We start from the raw sequence: 16,646 nt of genomic DNA, 5'->3' as shown, positions 1-16,646 counted from the left end.
GACGCCGAAAGATATCTTGGCTATCCCTATCACATCGGTTGCATCGGAATCCTCATTTAGCATAGGTGGGAGAGTTTTAACCAAATATAGGTCATCTCTTCTTCCAAAAATGTTGAACAACCCAAAACTGTTTATTTGGATACTTGAAAGAAGAGGAAGTTGATGAGTGTTTTGATGTTGTTAAAGAATTTGTTTTTGACAATGTATACTTGGACTCTTTTCCAAGGGTATGCATAAATCTTTAGGTAATTTTTTGATTTTATATTTTATTGATCTTTTATTACTCATTTCCTTATATTTATAATTTGTAGGTTGAGTGAATTTTATTACCATTTTGCTTTTTGGTGTTTCCACTGTACTGATAAGTGGGTTTTTGTTTCTCAACAGTGCTCAAGTGTTGCTAACACTTGATATTTGCAACTTTTGGTTCATTGCTCATTTTTTTTTTGTATACTATGTAGGTGATAAATGATATAACCTTTTATGTTGTTGAGGCTTGATATATGTCTCTAATACTATGTTGAGCTTGATGAATATGCTCTCTTTGTTCTTTTGGTGGTGGTTTTTGGTGATGATATGTTATCCTTTGTGCGGATCTTGATGAGCCCCTTTTGTTTTGTGGGCTTGTTTCTCTGTCATGGTATGTTGTCATTAAAATCACATTGATCTTGATTTATACCCCTTCAGTTTTTGGCTGATTTTCAGTGCTAGTATGCTGGCTTATGAATCTGTTGATCGAAGTTGATGAACAAGCCCTTTTGTTTTGTTCGGTTGGATTTTGATAATAGTATGATGTCCCTTCTGTTGAGCTTGATGAAAATGTCTCTTTTGTTATGTTGGGCTTGTTTTCGGTAATGGTTTGCGTTCCCTAACACTCTTTTGAGCTTGATTAATTGCACCTTTTGTGTTGTTGGGCTGGTTTTCTATAATGGTATGACGTGCCTAATACGTGTTGAGCTTGATACCCATGGTATAATGGTAATTTTTCTTGATAAGTTTTGGTTTTTTCATTGTAATTTGTATTTATGTTTATTTATTGGTATTTTTTTTTTGGTTATGTTTACAGATGATGTTATTGAGACAATTGGGTCCAACAGACTTTTCTCTTGCTATGTCCTACAAACCTAAAAGCAAGAAGTTACAGTCTCCAGAAGGTAAAATAAGGGATGCAATATGGACACATTACACTTTCAGAATGATCGAAGGTAAGGATATATGGTAAGTTTATGGATCACACAACATTTAAATATTGCAAAAAAAGTCAAATATTATGTTGACCCTTCTTATGGCTCTTCTAATGCTATTATGTTAAGCATAAAGCTGAAAATCCTAATGCGTGTTCTGATTAAGATCAAAATATCTATTATAGAATGTTTGTTGAGGCCATTATGTGTTATTCATATTCGCTTAGGATAGTTGAACATGAGAAGCTTAGGCATTTGCATTATTATCTTAACCCAAATGTCAAACACATTTCTAGAAATACAATACTAAAATATTGTGTTCTTCAGCATTATGATATGAAGTCTTCTTTGCAAACTGCTCTTTCTTTGGTTAATAGCAGGGTGTGTTTTACTTGTGATTGCCGAACTCTGTAGTATCATCTCGTTGTTATTTTACCTTGATTGTGTATTATGTTGATAATAATTGGAAATTAAGATTCCACATTCTGAATTTTAAGTATTTTCCCCCACCACATGAAGGGATTGGTATATATACATGTTTGTTTTGAAGTTGATTAAAGATTGGAAGTTGGAGGGAAATACATTTTTATGAAATGTGATAATGCTACTTCCATGGATGTCATTATAACTATGTTCAAATCTGATTTGCATTCTCGTTCTGGTTTACCTTGAAATGGTAAGTGTTTCCATGTTAGATATTGTGCCCATGTTTCAAATATAATTATGTAAGCTAACATGAAAGTTGTTGATGATTGTGTGAAGAAGTTTTGTGATGGTGTGAATTATATTGATGGTTCTATTTTAAGGTCAACAAAATTTGAATAGCGTGTTGTGGATTATAATATTGCTTTTTTAGGGAAGTTTAGGTTGGATGTTCGCACTAGGTGGAGCTCCACCTATTTGATGATTATGAGTGCTATCGATTTATTTTCAATAATTAGGGAGTCTTCTATTGATTATGAACTAACTTTGGATGAATGGGAGATTGTTAAATATGTTTGTTACTTTTTTGAGCCTTTTTACCATATTAGGTGTATTGTTCTTTGGTTTTGAACACCCAATTGCTAATTTAAACTTGAAAAACATCATAGCAATTGAAAATTTATTAGAAGTGGTTCATATTCATGAGGTCGATAGTATATTCTGGAAATGGCGAAGGAAACGTTGACGAAATTTAAGAAGTATTGGACTGATTATTTGCTTGTGCTCTCAATATGTTTTGCTTTATCCTCGCTATAAGTTGAGGTTGGTTCAAAACATGTTCGGGTTTTTGATTGTCGGAATTGAAATAGAGAAAAAAGTGAAACTTGTTTATAATGCATTTGTGGAGCTTTATAAGGTCTATGACAATATTTCCACCATTTCGGCATTTACACCTTACTCCAGTTTTACAGTTACTCAAACAATGGCTAGCATGATTCAGGTTATTAGTTTGAACAATTGAGCCGTTCTTTAATATGTAAATGTTGTGACTAAGTTGTTGTCTTATTATTTCTATTATGTTTTTTTAGTAGTTTGAGACCAATAATTATAGTGGCTCAAATGCTGAAAGTGGTGTGGATGCATATCTAAATGCACCCTTGATTACACGCACTGAAGTTGATTTTGATGTCCTTAAGTTTTGGTAGTCTTCTGCGTCTATATATCCTGTTTTCTTTAGGATGCCAAAGACATCTTAGCTATCTCTATCACATCGATTGCATCAGAATCCTCATTTAGCACGGGTGCGAGAGTTTTGACCAAATAAAGGTCATCTCTTCTTTCCGAAAATGTTGATGCTTTTGTGACAACCCAAAACTGGTTATTTGGATACTTGAAAAAAGAGAAAGTTGATGAGTGTTTTTATGTTGTTAAAGAATATGTTTTTGACAATGTAGACTTGGACTCCCTTCCAAGGGTATGCATATTGCTTTAAGTAGTTTTTTGATTTTATATTTTATTGACCTTTTATTTCTTATTTCGTTATATTTATAATTTATAGGTTGAGTGAAGTTTATCACCAGTTCGCTGTTTGGTGGCCCCACTATACTGATTAGTGGGTTTTCGTTTCTCATCAGTGCTCAAGTACTGTTGCTAACACTTGATATTCACAACTTTTGGTTGCTCATTTTTTTTTGGTATATACTAAGTAGGTGATAATATACCTTTTTATGTTGTTGAAGCTTGATATATGTCTCTAATACTCTATTGAGCTTCATGAATATGATCTCTTTGTTCTTTTGGTGGTGGTTTTTGGTGATTGTATGCTATCCATTGTGCTGAGCTTGATGAGCTCCTTATGTTATGTGGGCTTCTTTTTCTGTTATGGTATGCTGTCCTTAAAATCACATTGAGCTTGATTTATATCCCCTTCAGTTTTTGGCTGATTTCCAATGCTAGTATGCTGGCTTATGAATCTGTTGATTGAAGTTGATGAACAAGCCCTTTTGTTCTGTTGGGTTGGATTTTGATAATAGTATGATGTCCCTTCTATTGAGCTTGATAAAAATGCCCCTTTTGTTATGTTGGGCTTGTTTTCGGTAATGATTTGTGTTCCCTAACACTCTGTTGAGCTTGATTAATATGCTCCTTTTGTGTTGTTGGGCTTGTTTTCTATAATGGTATGATGTCCATGGCCTAATACTTTGTTGATCTTGATACACATGGTATAATGGTAATTTTTCTTGATTAGTTTCTGTTTTTTCATATCAATTTATATTTATGTTTTTTATAGGTATGTATTTGTGTTTTTTTTTTTTGTTCTTTTTACAGATGAATGTATTGAGACAATTGGGTCCAACAAGCCTCCAACAGACATTTCTCCTGTTGTGTCCTACAAACCTAAAATGAAGAAGTTACAATATCCACTAGAAGGTAAAAGAAGGGTTGCTATATGGGCACATTACACTTTCATTATGTGTTATTCATATTCGCTTAGGATAGGTTAGCATGAGAAGCTTAGGCAATTGCATTCTAATCTTAACCCAAATGTCAAACACATTTCCAGAAATACAATACTATAGTATTGTGTTTTTCAGCATTATGGTATGAAGTCTTCTTTGCAAACTACTCTTTCTTTGGTTAATAGTAGGCTTTGTTTTACTTGTGATTGATAGAATTCTGGAGTATCATCTCGTGGTTATTTTACCTTGATTGTGCATTATGTTGATAATAATTGGAAATTAAAATACAACAATCTGAATTTTAAGTAATTTCCACCCACCACATAAAGGGGATTGATATATATTTGTTTTGGAGTTGATTAAGGATTGGAAGTTGGAGATAAAGACATTTTCTATAAAATGTGATAATGCTAGTTCCACGGATGTCATGATAACTACGTTGAAATCTGATTTGCATTCTCATTATGGGTTTGCCTTCAAATGGTAAGTGTTTCCATGTTAGATGTTGTGCCCATGTTTTAAATATAATTGTGTAAAAGTTGTTGGTGATTGTGTGAAAAAGTTGCGTGATGGTGTGAATTATATTGATGGTTCTGTTTCAAGGTTAACAAAATTTGAACAATGTGTTGTGGATTCTAACATTTTTTTTTTTTAAGGAAGTTAAGGTTGGATGTTCCCACTAGGTGGAACTCCACCTATATGATGATTATGAATGCTATCGATTTTTTTCAGTTAGAGAGTCTTGTTTTGATTATGGACTAACTTTGGATGAATGGGAGATGGTTAAATATGTTTGTGGCTTTCTTAAGCCTTTTTTTACCATATTAGGTGTATTTCTCTTTGGGTCTCAATACCCAATTACTAATTTATACTTGAAAAACATCATAACAATTGAAAGATTATTAGAAGTGCGTCATATTCATGAGGTTAATAGTATTCAAGAAATGGATAAGGAAATGTTGACAAAATTTCAGAAGTATTGGGTTGATTATTCACTTGTGCTCTTTATCTATTTTGCTTGATCCTCGTTATAAGTTGAGGTTTGTTCAAAGCATGTTTGAGTGTTTGGTCGTGGGAATTGAAATGGAGAATTTATATTTTAGAATTTTTTCACCAAATACCCTGACATATTGAAAAATTAACCAAATACCCTCAATGTTTCAAAAATGTACCATATACCCTTGAGTTTTCAAAAATGTTCACCAAATACCCTTTTTCTAACTTCCGTTAGGTTGCCGTTAATGTTATTTACAATATTGCAATCATTAACCCCTAATTCCTAATTCTAACCCTAATCTAACCCTTCCCCTTACCCTAATCTTAAACCTAAACCTTACCCTTACCCTTACCCCAAACCATAACCCACCCAGCCCACCACCCCTCCACCCAACCCCAACCCCAGCCCCTACCCCTTCCCCCCACCGCCGACCTCCCCCACCTTGTCTTCGTTCTCCGTCGACTCCTCCACCCCCTCTTCGTTCTTCGCAGAATCCCCCACCCCCTCTTCGTTCTCCGCCGGAATCCCCCACCCCCTCTTCATTCTCCGTCGACTCCCCCACCCCCAACGCAAAAATCCAACCCACCCCGCGCGAAAATCTCAGTTGAAGCGACGGTGAACGAAGAAGGGTGGGGGAGGGGGAGAGGGAGGGATGCTGCCGGGGAGGGGGAAAGGGGAGGTCGGTGGTGGAAGGGAGGGGGATGCGGTGGTGGAGGGGGAGAGTGGGGGTGGGGGTGGGGGTTGGGCCTGGGGTGGAGGGGTGGTGGGCTGGGTGGGTTAGGGTTTGGGGTAAGAGTATAGGTTTAAGATTAGGGTAAGGGTAAGGGTTAGATTAGGATTAGGGTTAAGATTAGAATTAGGGTTTAAGGTTAATAATGGTAAAATTGTAAATAAAGCTTAAGGTGACTTAACGACAGGTAGAGAAAGGGTGTCTAATGCACAGTTTTGAAAAGTCAGGGGTATATGGTGCATTTCTGGAACATTGAGGGTATAGTTAATTTGTTAAATTGTCAGGGGTATTTGGTGAAAAAATCCTATATTTTATTGACCTTTTATTACTCATTTCGTTATATTTATAATTTCGAGGTTGAGTGAAGTTTATTACTAGTTTCTTATTTGGTGTCCCCACTGTACTGATTAGTGGGTTTTTGTTTCTCATCGGTGCTCAAGTGTTGCTAACACTTGATATTCGCAACTTTTGGTTGCTTATTTTTTTTGGTGTATACCAAGTAGGTGATAAATATATCTTTTTATGTTGTTGAGGCTTGATATATGTCTCTAGTACTATGTTGAGCTTGATTAACATGCTTTCTTTGTTCTTGGTGGTGGTTTTTGGTGATAGTATGCTATCCTTTATGCTATGCTTGATGAGCCCCTTTTGTTTTGTGGGCATGTTTTTCTGTTATGTTATTGCTGTCCTTAAAATCACATTGAGCTTGATTTATATCCCCTTCTATTTTTGGCTGATTTTCAATGCTAGTATGCTGGCTTATGAATCTGTTGATAGAAGTTGATGAACAAACCCTTTTGTTCTGTTGAGTTGGCTTTTGATAATAGTATAATGTACCTTCTGCTGAGCTTGATGAAAATGTCCCTTTTGTTATGTTGGGCTTGTTTTCGGTAATGGTTTGCGTTCCCTAACACTCTGTTGGGCTTGATTAATACGCCCCTTTGGTGTTGTTGCGCTGGTTTTCTCTAATGGTATGATGTCTCTAATACTTTGTTGAGCTTGATACACATGGTATAATGGTAATTTTTCTTGATAAGTTTCTGTTTTTTTATTTTTATTTGTATATATGTTTATTTATAGGTATTTGTGTGTTTTTTGGTTCTGTTTATAGATGATGTTATTGAGACAATTGGGTCCAACAAGCCTCCAACAAACAATTCTCCTACTGTGTCCTACAAACTTAAAAGGAAGAAGTTAAAGTCTCCGCCAGAAGGTAAAAGAAGGGCTGCAATATGGCATATTATACTTTCACTATGGTTGAAGGTAAGGATGGTAAGTCTATGGCGCATGCAACATGTAAATATTGCAAAATAGTGAAAGATTATGCTGACCCTTCCGGGTTCCTTCAAAAAAAAAATGTTGACCCTTCTTATAGACATTCTAATGCTATTAGCGAGTCATATTGAAAAATGTGATGCTTATGTTAAGCATAAAGCTGAAAATTCTTATGAGTGTTCTAATTATGATCAAAAGACCTATTATAGAATGTTTGCTGATGCCATTATGTGTCATTCATATTCGCTTAGGATAGTAGAGAATGATAAGGTTAGGCTATTGCATTCTTATCTTAACCCAAATTTCAGACACATTTCTAGGAATACAATTCTAAAATATTGTGTTTTCCAGCATTATGATATGAAGTCTTCCCTCGAAACTGCTCTTTCTTTGGTTAATAGTAGGGTGTGTTTTACTTGTGATTGCTGGACTTTTGGAGTATCATCTCGTGGTTATATTACCTTGATTGTGCATTATGTTGATAATAATTGGAAATTAAGGTCTCACATTATGAATTTTTATTATTTTCCCCCACCACATAAAGGGAATTGTATGTCTTTTTTGGAGTTGATTAAGGATTGTAAATTGGAGGGAAAGAGATTTTCTAAGAAGTGTTATAATGCTAGTTCCATGGATGTCATGATAAATAGGTTGAAATCTGATTTGCATTCTCGTTCTGGTTTACCCTCATATGGTAAGTATTTCCATGTTAGATATTGAGCCCATATTTTAAATATAATTGTGTAAGCTAGCATGAAAGTTGTTGATGATTGTGTGAAGAAGTTGCAGGATGGTGTGAATTATATTGATGGTTCTGTTTCAAGGTTAACAAAATTTGAACAATTTGATGATTATGAGTGCTATCGATTTTTTTTTCAATTAGAAAGTCTTGTTTTGTTAATGAATGGGAGATTGTTAAATTTGTTTGTGACTTTTTTGAGCCTTTCTACCATATTAGCTGTATTGTTTTCTGGTTCTGAATACCCAACTGCTAATTTATACTTTAAGAACAACATAACAAATGAAAGATTATTAGAAGTGGGTCGATAGTATTCAAGAAAGGGCTAAGGAAATGTTGATAAAATTTGATAAGTATTGGGCTGATTATTCACTTGTGCTCTCTATCTATTTTGTTTGATTCTCGTTATAAGTTGAGGTTTGTTCAAAGCATGTTTGGGTGTTTGGTTGTGGGAATGGAAATGGAGAAAAAAGTGAAACTTGTGTATAATGTATTTTTGGAGCTTTATAAGTTTTATGACAATATTTTCATCAGTTTGACATTTACATCTTACTCCAATTCTACATATACTCAAACAATGGCTAACATGATTCAAAGTTGTTATTTTGAACAATTGAGCGATTGTTTAAGATGTAAATGTTGTGACTATGTTGTTATCTTATTATTTATATTATGGTTTTTTAGTAATTTGAGGTCAATAATTATAGTGGATCAAATGCTGAAAGTGGTGTGGATGCATATCTAAATGCACCCTTGATTCCACGCACAAAAGTTGATTTTTAAGTCCTTAAATTTTGGCAGTCTTCCGCGTCTATATATCATGTTCTTTCGAGGATGGCCAAAGATATCTTGGCTATCCTATCACATCAGTTACATACTTACATCAGAATCCTCGTTTAGCAAGGGTGACAGAGTTTTGACCAAATATAGGTCATCTCTTCATTCCCCAAAACGTTGAGGTTTTCGTGACAACCCAAAACTAGTTATTTGGATATTTGAAAGAATAGGAAGTTGATGAATGTTTTAATGTTGTTAAAGAATCTGTTTTTGACAATGTAGACTTGGACTCCCTTCCAAGGGTATGCATATTACTTTAGGTAGCTTTTTGATTTTATATATTATTGACCTTTTATTACCTGTTTCCTTATATTTATAATATGTAGGTTGAGTGAAGTTTATTACCAGTTTGCTCTTTCATGTCCCCACTGTACTGATTAGTGGGTTTTTTTTCATTAGTGCTAAAGTGTTGTTAACACTTGATAAGTGTTACTCAGGTTTTTGGGTGTATACTAAGTAGGTGATAAATATACCCTTTTATGTTGTTGAGGCTTGATATACGTCTCTAATACTATGTTGAGCTTGATGAATATGCTCTCTTTGTTCTTTTGGTGGTGGTTTTTGGTGATGGTATGCTATCCTTTGTGCTGAGCTTGATGAACCCCTTTTGTCCTTAAAATCCCATTGAGCTTGATTTATATCCTTTTTAGTTTTTGGCTGATTTTCAGTGCAAGTATGATGGCTTATGAATCTGTTGACCAAAGTTGATGAACAAGCCCTTTTGTTCTGTTGGGTTAGACTTTGATAATAGTATGTTGTCCCTTCTGTTGAGCTTGATGAAAATGTCACTTTTGTTATGGTGCGCTTGTTTTCGGTAATGGTTTGCGTTCCCTAACACTCTGTTGAGCGTGATTAATACGCACCTTTGGTGTTGTTGTGTTGGTTTTTTCTAATGGTATGATGTCCCTAATACTTTGTTGAGCTTGATACACATGGTATAATAGTAATTTTCCTTGATAAGTGTTTGTTTTTTATTTTAATTCGTATTTATGTTTATTTGAAGGTATTTGGTTTTTTTTTGTTCTGTTTATACATGATGTTATTGAGACAATTGGGTCCAATAAGCCTCCAACAGACATTTCTCCTGCTGTGTCCTACAAACCTAAAAGGAAGAAGTTACAGTCTTCACCAGAAGGTAAAAGAAGGGTTGTCATATGGGTACATTACACTTTCACTATGATTGAAGGTAAGGATGGTAAGTTTATGGCTCATGCAACATGTAAATATTGCAAAAATAGTCAAATATTATGCCGACCATTCTTATGGCCCTTGTAATGCTATTAGTCATATTGAAAAATGCCATGCTTATGTTAAGAATAAAGCTGAAAATCCTAATGCGTGTTCTGATAAGATCAAAAGACCTACTATAGAATGTTTTTGCTGAGGCCATTATGTGTCATCCATATCCGCTTAGGATAGTTGAGCATGAGAAGCTTAAACAATTGTATTCTTATCTTAACCCGAATGTCAAACACAATTCTAGAAATACAATACTAAAATATTGTGTTTTTCAGCATTATGATATGAAGTCTTCTTTGCAAACGACTCTTTCTTTGGTTAATAGTAGGGTGTGTTTTACTTGTGATTGTTGGACTTTTGCAGTATCATCTCGTGGTTATTTTACATTGATTATGCATTATGTTGATAATAATTGAAAATTAAGATCCCACATTTTGAATTTTAAGTAATTTCCCCCCACCATATAAAGGGATCGATATATATATATATATATATATATATATATATATATATATATATATATATATATATATATATGTATATATATATATATATATATATAGATATGTATATATATATATATAGATATGTATATACATATATATATATATATATATATATATATATATGTATATATATATATATATATATAGATATGTATATACATATATATAGATATGTATATACATATATATATATATATGTATATATATATATGTTTATTTTGGAGTTGATTAAGGATTGGAATTGAAGGTAAAAATATTTTCTATGAAATGTGATAATGCTAGTTCCATGAATGTCATGATAACTAGGTTAAAATTTGATTTCCATCCTCGTTCAGGTTTACCTTTAAATGGTAAGTATTTCCATGTTAGATGTTGTGCCCATGTTTTAAATATAATTGTGTAAGCTGGCATGAAAGTTTTTGATGATTGTGTGAAGAAGTTGCGTGATGGTGTGAATTATATCGATGGTTATGTTTCAAGGTTAACAAAATTAAGGTTGGATGTTCCCACTAGGTAGAACTCGACCTATTTGATGATTATGAGTGCTATCGATTTATTTTCAATTAAAGAGTCTTCTTTTCATTATGGACTAACTTTAGATGAATGAGAGATTATTAAATATGTTTGTGACTTTCTTGAATCTTTTTACCATATTAGGTGTATTTTTTTTCTGGTTCTGAATACCCAACTGCTAATTTATACTTTAAGAATAGCATAGTAATTGAAAGATTATTAGAAGTGGGTTATATTCATGAGGTTGATAGTATTTTGAAAATGGCTAAGGAAATGTTGACAAAATTTGAGAAGTATTAGGCTGATTATGCACTTGTGCTCTCTATCTGTTTTGCTTTTAATCCTCGTTATATGTTGAGGTTTGTTCAAAGCATGTTTGGGTGTTTGGTCACGAAAATTGAAATGGAGAAAAAGTGAAACTTGTTTATAATGCATTTGTGGAGCTTTATAAGTTCTATGAAAATATTTTCATCAGTTTGACATTTACATCTTACTCCAGTTCTACATATACTCAAACAATGGCTAGCATGATTCAGGTTATTATTTTTAACAATTGAGCCATTCTTTGATATGTAAATGTTGTGACTAAGTTGTTGTCTTCTTATATCTATTATGTTTTTTTTAGTAATTTGAGGCTAATAATTATAGTGGCTCAAATGCTGAAAGTGGTGTCAATGCATATCTAAATGCGCCCTTAATTTCACGCACTGAAGTTGATTTTGATGTCCTTAAGTTTTGGCAGTCTTTTGCGTCTATATATTGTGTTCTTTCTAGGATGACGAAAGATAACTTGGCTATCCCTATCACATTGCACTAGTGGAAAAACTGCTTTTGCTACTTATCAAATGCTTTGGTTGTCTAATCAACCTAAGCATTTGTGAAAATTTCAATTAAAAAAATTCACAAATGCTCATGTTGATTAGTCAACCGGAGCATTTGATGTCAAATGCTCCAGTTGACTAATCAACACAAGCATTTGTGAATAAGTGCTCCGCGCCTCTAGTCAATCAACCCGAGCATTTGGTTGTCGTTTTTTTTATTAGTATTAATTCCCCCTACCTCCCTCCCTCTTCAAATGAAATCACTGCTCCCCTCCAATACCTTGTCTTTCTGTTCTCTCCCTCCCTTAACTGGTTTCTCTTTCTCTCTCATCCCCGTCTCCTTCCATACTTAACCACCGAAACGCTAACTACTCCATTTCTACCCTCCTTATCTCCATCTCCTTATCTTCACATTGGTTTTCATGCTAAAATCCCTAATAATTCGTAAGAAGCTCTGAATTCGGATGGATCCCTCATTTCTAGGGTTTCCAATTCAATTTTCACTCGCATTTCACCCATTCTTCACAAAAACAAGTAAGTGGCTCGATTTTTTTTCTTTTTTTTCGATTTTTGATTTATTTTGTCCTAAAACTTGAACCCTAGAAATCGAAGAAGATTCATTTCTCCCTTACACGAGTTCCCCTGAATTTTTTTCTCTCTTCAGATCTTGATGTCTCATACGAGTTCTTCAGCGCCGTTCTTCAGCACCGCGGTAGAAGGCGGCGGCGATGGTGGTTCTTCAGCATCTCTATCTCTCTCTCATCCTTTTTGTGTCAGTTCTTCAGCGTCGTTCATTCAGGTTTGTGATTTTTTTTGTAGTTGAGTGTCAACTTTGCTCATCTAACTGTAATTCAATTAATGTTGTCTGGAGGAACTCATTTTACGTTTTTTTTCTTAGATTCATTATCTTTTGTTTTTTTGATTTTTTTGATTTTTTTGTTGTTGATTTTTTTCGATTTTGTTTTTGTCAATTTTGTAAACCCTAACTTCTAATTTTATGGTTTATGTGGCTGGATTCAGTTTGAACTAAATTTTCACATATATCTTGGTTCATAACTTTCTCATTTGGGTTTATGATACTTATATGATATTGAGATTTATTTTGGCACTACTGCAAAATTGGTAAACAATTTTGGGTTTTTTAAAAATTTGTTTTTGGGGTTGAAACTCGTTGACTTTCTCATGACTAAAAGAAATGAAACCCCAATTTTCATCTTTAATTTCAATATTAAGATTCTCAGTTAGAAGATATAAGTTTGAACAAGTAACTTATTATGAGATTGGAGTAGGTATACCTATTCTTGATCTGTGGAAAATTAATGTGGAAATACAGATAGTTGGATTGACAAATGCAATGATTAAACACTGTAAAAGTTTAGATGGTTTGGAGGATGCTATTGACATTGTTGGTACTGTGCGATGGTCGAGGGATGGTCGCACGGTGAATATCTCTACGGGTGCTTCGATATTGGCTGTTGCTTGTGGCGTAAAAGTAGCCAAGGTTGCATCTTATTCTTTGCTTCTTGTAGTAGAAGGAAATGGTGTGTTTTGTATGGAGGGGTTATTCATATTGATATTGTGATATAGTGTGTACAAAATGATTATGAATTGTTTAGCTTGATGATACAATACTTTAAACTTAAAAGCTTTGAAGGAGCTTTGCAAATTGTGTAAGGTTTTGACGATGGATTGTGTTTTTGGGGTTTATGTTGCAGCAAGGGAACAAATCAAGCTCTTCAGCTTATGGGAGTGCAGATGTCTTGGAAGAATTAGGGATTGCCATAGACTTGGAGCCTGAGGTCTGTCATTGATATATATAATAGTTTTGTCTTAGAGATTTGCTTTTGTACTATGTGTTTCCTAATGTTTTCGGTTGTATCAGTTAGAAGATGCATGATTCTGTTGCAAGCTTTCAAATTTAGAACAAAGCCCAAGAAAGGGATTTTAAGTTCAATGGGACCATTTAATTAATTAATAATGCTTTAGTTCTAATTTTGAGCTCTTATTGATTCAAGTATCTTTAGGCGCTTCATCTTTTAATAAATTGGAGTTAAACGGAGTAGTAGCTAAATAGTTACTATTTTCAGGGGCCTAAATATGATATTAGCTTAGAGTCCCCTTAATTGTCGAGACGGATAAAAGCCTCATTTACTATGCTACAAAATTTGTTTGATTTTCAGTGGATGTTAAACATCTTGTTACTTCCCTAGCTGGCAATCTATTTGTTTGTGCCATATCCTCAGGTTACCAGGTAAAACTAAACCCACCTCCCCTTCTCCAAGAACAAGGATTTTAACCCCTTTTGGAAAATCTAGGTTTCAAATTCGTTGATTATAATATCATGTTCCCTCTCTTTATGTAGCACGATCATATAATATGGTTGCTTTTAGTTTACAGTATGCATATTACATGTTAGATGAAATTCCCCGACAAGTTCTAATGTGACCCTTTTTTTATTTGATGAATTGCATATCACCTCTTTGATGAAATGCTACTACCAGTTTTGATTTGACCCTTTTTCCTGCTTGATTATACGTATGTCACTTTTTTGATGAAATGCCACTAATAGTTTTAGGAGCTGAGAAAAGGAAGACAGTGTATATATGATGGAATATGCAAATAGCTGAGAAGTGGAATAACTAATAAGAACAATAATTTCTCCCTTTTCAGTTTTTTTTTCCTTGTTTTGTTGAATTAATGTTGCTATCTTTTTTGAGTTTTGGTGTATTTCAGGTTGTAGTGATCTCTTTGTGATATCTAGTCCAACACTGACTTTACAGCAGTTGAGAGAGGTAGAAGACAAACATGGATGGTATGTAGGATTTTCAACTTGTTGTCAAGTGCATGATTAGTTGCATTTTTAGTTATGATTTCGATGGTTGTTAGCATTCGGGTTGCCTTGGTTATCATTTTGCTTATCCGCGTGGTTAATGTGTCTTATTTGGTTTGTTGGTTTGTTTTATATAGATAGAGAAGATTTTTAGAAGCTTATATGATGCTTGATATGGTTGTATAGGGGTTATACACTATTTTTATTATAAGCTTATTATGTTTACAACTAGGACCATTAGAAAAGAGATTCTACTCCTCGACCTTGTTCTTGACATCACAACTCATCTAATCACAAACATGATTGCAGTGAATCTGTTTTTACTTTCAGAGTTCATTCAAATGCTTCTTGAAGTTATTGATTGAGTTTCAGATTTTTTGAGTATTTAATCTAGAGTGTTTTGGACTGACTTTATAAAACTGTATTAGCTAATAGTATTATAGCCCATAACTTTATTATAGCCCCAACCCCCCTCCTAAGACCTACAATGCAAATCATGGCATAAAGAGATAACAGTATTATAGCCCATAACTTTAGTTGACACAATAACATCCCAAGATGATGACTATGAGCCCTAAAAGCTGTGTAACATTAAAGTTGACATTCTTGTAAATATACAAGTTCAGCCACAATATTTGCTTCTAAAGAGATTGCAAATCCATGTTTTACTTATCTATTTTGTTGATCTAAATGCAGGGTTCATTCGTAAACGTCAATAAATACCAATTTATAAAGAGAAAGCCTTCATAATTAGGATCAGTACCTTCTTCATCTCCTGCTGGTATTCCAGAATTCTAAGTTCAGTAATAGTCCTGAGAAGGTTAACTAGAAAGCCATGCGTCGATTCACTGATGAGACTGTATCTACGAATAATATTGCAATTTTCTTGTAGTCTATGACATCTTCAAAAGGCAATTCAATATGGTCACTGATTATAACTGGAATACACATGCTTACGATGGCATCAAATAGTCGACATGCAGATGGAGTATCGCCTGCAGGATGTAAACATAACTTTGACGTGTGCATTCCTTGCATGGCTGCACGTCTACTCTCTCGTGACTGTGCACCATGTTTCATGACAACATCACTTTCATTCTTGAGAATTTCAAACAACATATCCCACTGTTTCCTTTTGATTAAAAATTTTTCGGTTTTGGCTTGTTCTTTAATCACCTGCAGACTGTAGAAGGGCAAAAGCACAAGCTGGAAGAAAGCGAGCGATTGCTTAATCAAAGGAGGTATGATGCTCATTCTTCTCCTGCATGTGAATTTAGGTTTTGTGTTGTATTTAACACGCATTCTGTGATCCCAGGGATTTGATTTCCAATTATAAAAACTCTGTGGAAGAGTTAATTCAGTCAGAGCCTTGATACGTGCTCAAACTCCAAATCCGGTGAGCTCCATGTGTCTGCATGTTTTTCCTCGTATTTAACTGATATTAAATCAGGTGAAGAACAGATCACACATGAAATGTTGTTTGATTGCATTGCTGTTTTACTTAGCAATTATTGTATTGAGACAACATAGTTCTTAATATGAATAAACAGAATGTCAGCAGAAAAAAATCATGTCACAATTACTTATTTTTAGGTATAAGGAAATCTCCAATCAGTTGATACCTGTTTTGGTCTTGAAGGAAATTAGGTGAAACAAAATGCTATGTTTGTCTTCAGACCAAGCTCATTTATACAGTGTGAGTCTGTGAGAAGAATATAAAGTGGTTACATTGTTTTATTTTCTCCAAGAAAGCTTGGTTGTGAGTTGTGACTAGTTTCACTGATTATTAAGTTTTGGTGCATGGGATTCCAGAAAATGTGATGTCCTTGTAACATTTATGGAATATGTTCATATGGATATATTAGTTTACCTTAATGTTAATTGTTATTTATTTGTACTATATCTTGTATTTATGAACAAAAATATTAGAAATGAAACTTTTATCTACATGTAAATGATTGTCCATCAATTTAGGATAAAAAAAGCCAAAAAACAAATATTTTTTTTTAAAATTTTTAGGGGCTCCAATGCTCCGGTTTTATCTTAAAAACCGGAGCATTTGTAACATAAATGCTCCGGTTAACGGTTACAAC

At 34.0% G+C, this 16,646-nt stretch overlaps 1 long non-coding RNA gene across 1 annotated transcript; it reads left to right on the top strand.

Moving 5' to 3' along the window:
* The first annotated feature begins 15,713 nt into the window (after positions 1-15,713).
* Positions 15,714-16,374, top strand: LOC125492518 (uncharacterized). Its single transcript, XR_007269125.2, has 3 exons — positions 15,714-15,794; positions 15,869-15,949; positions 16,193-16,374. It is a non-coding gene; the product is annotated as an uncharacterized LOC125492518 (long non-coding RNA).
* Positions 16,375-16,646: the final 272 nt, after the last annotated feature.

This window comes from Beta vulgaris, chromosome 8 (assembly GCF_026745355.1).
Source record: "Beta vulgaris subsp. vulgaris cultivar EL10 chromosome 8, EL10.2, whole genome shotgun sequence".
Lineage (NCBI taxonomy): Eukaryota > Viridiplantae > Streptophyta > Magnoliopsida > Caryophyllales > Amaranthaceae > Beta > Beta vulgaris.
This window is presented reverse-complemented; position numbering and strand designations above follow the sequence as displayed.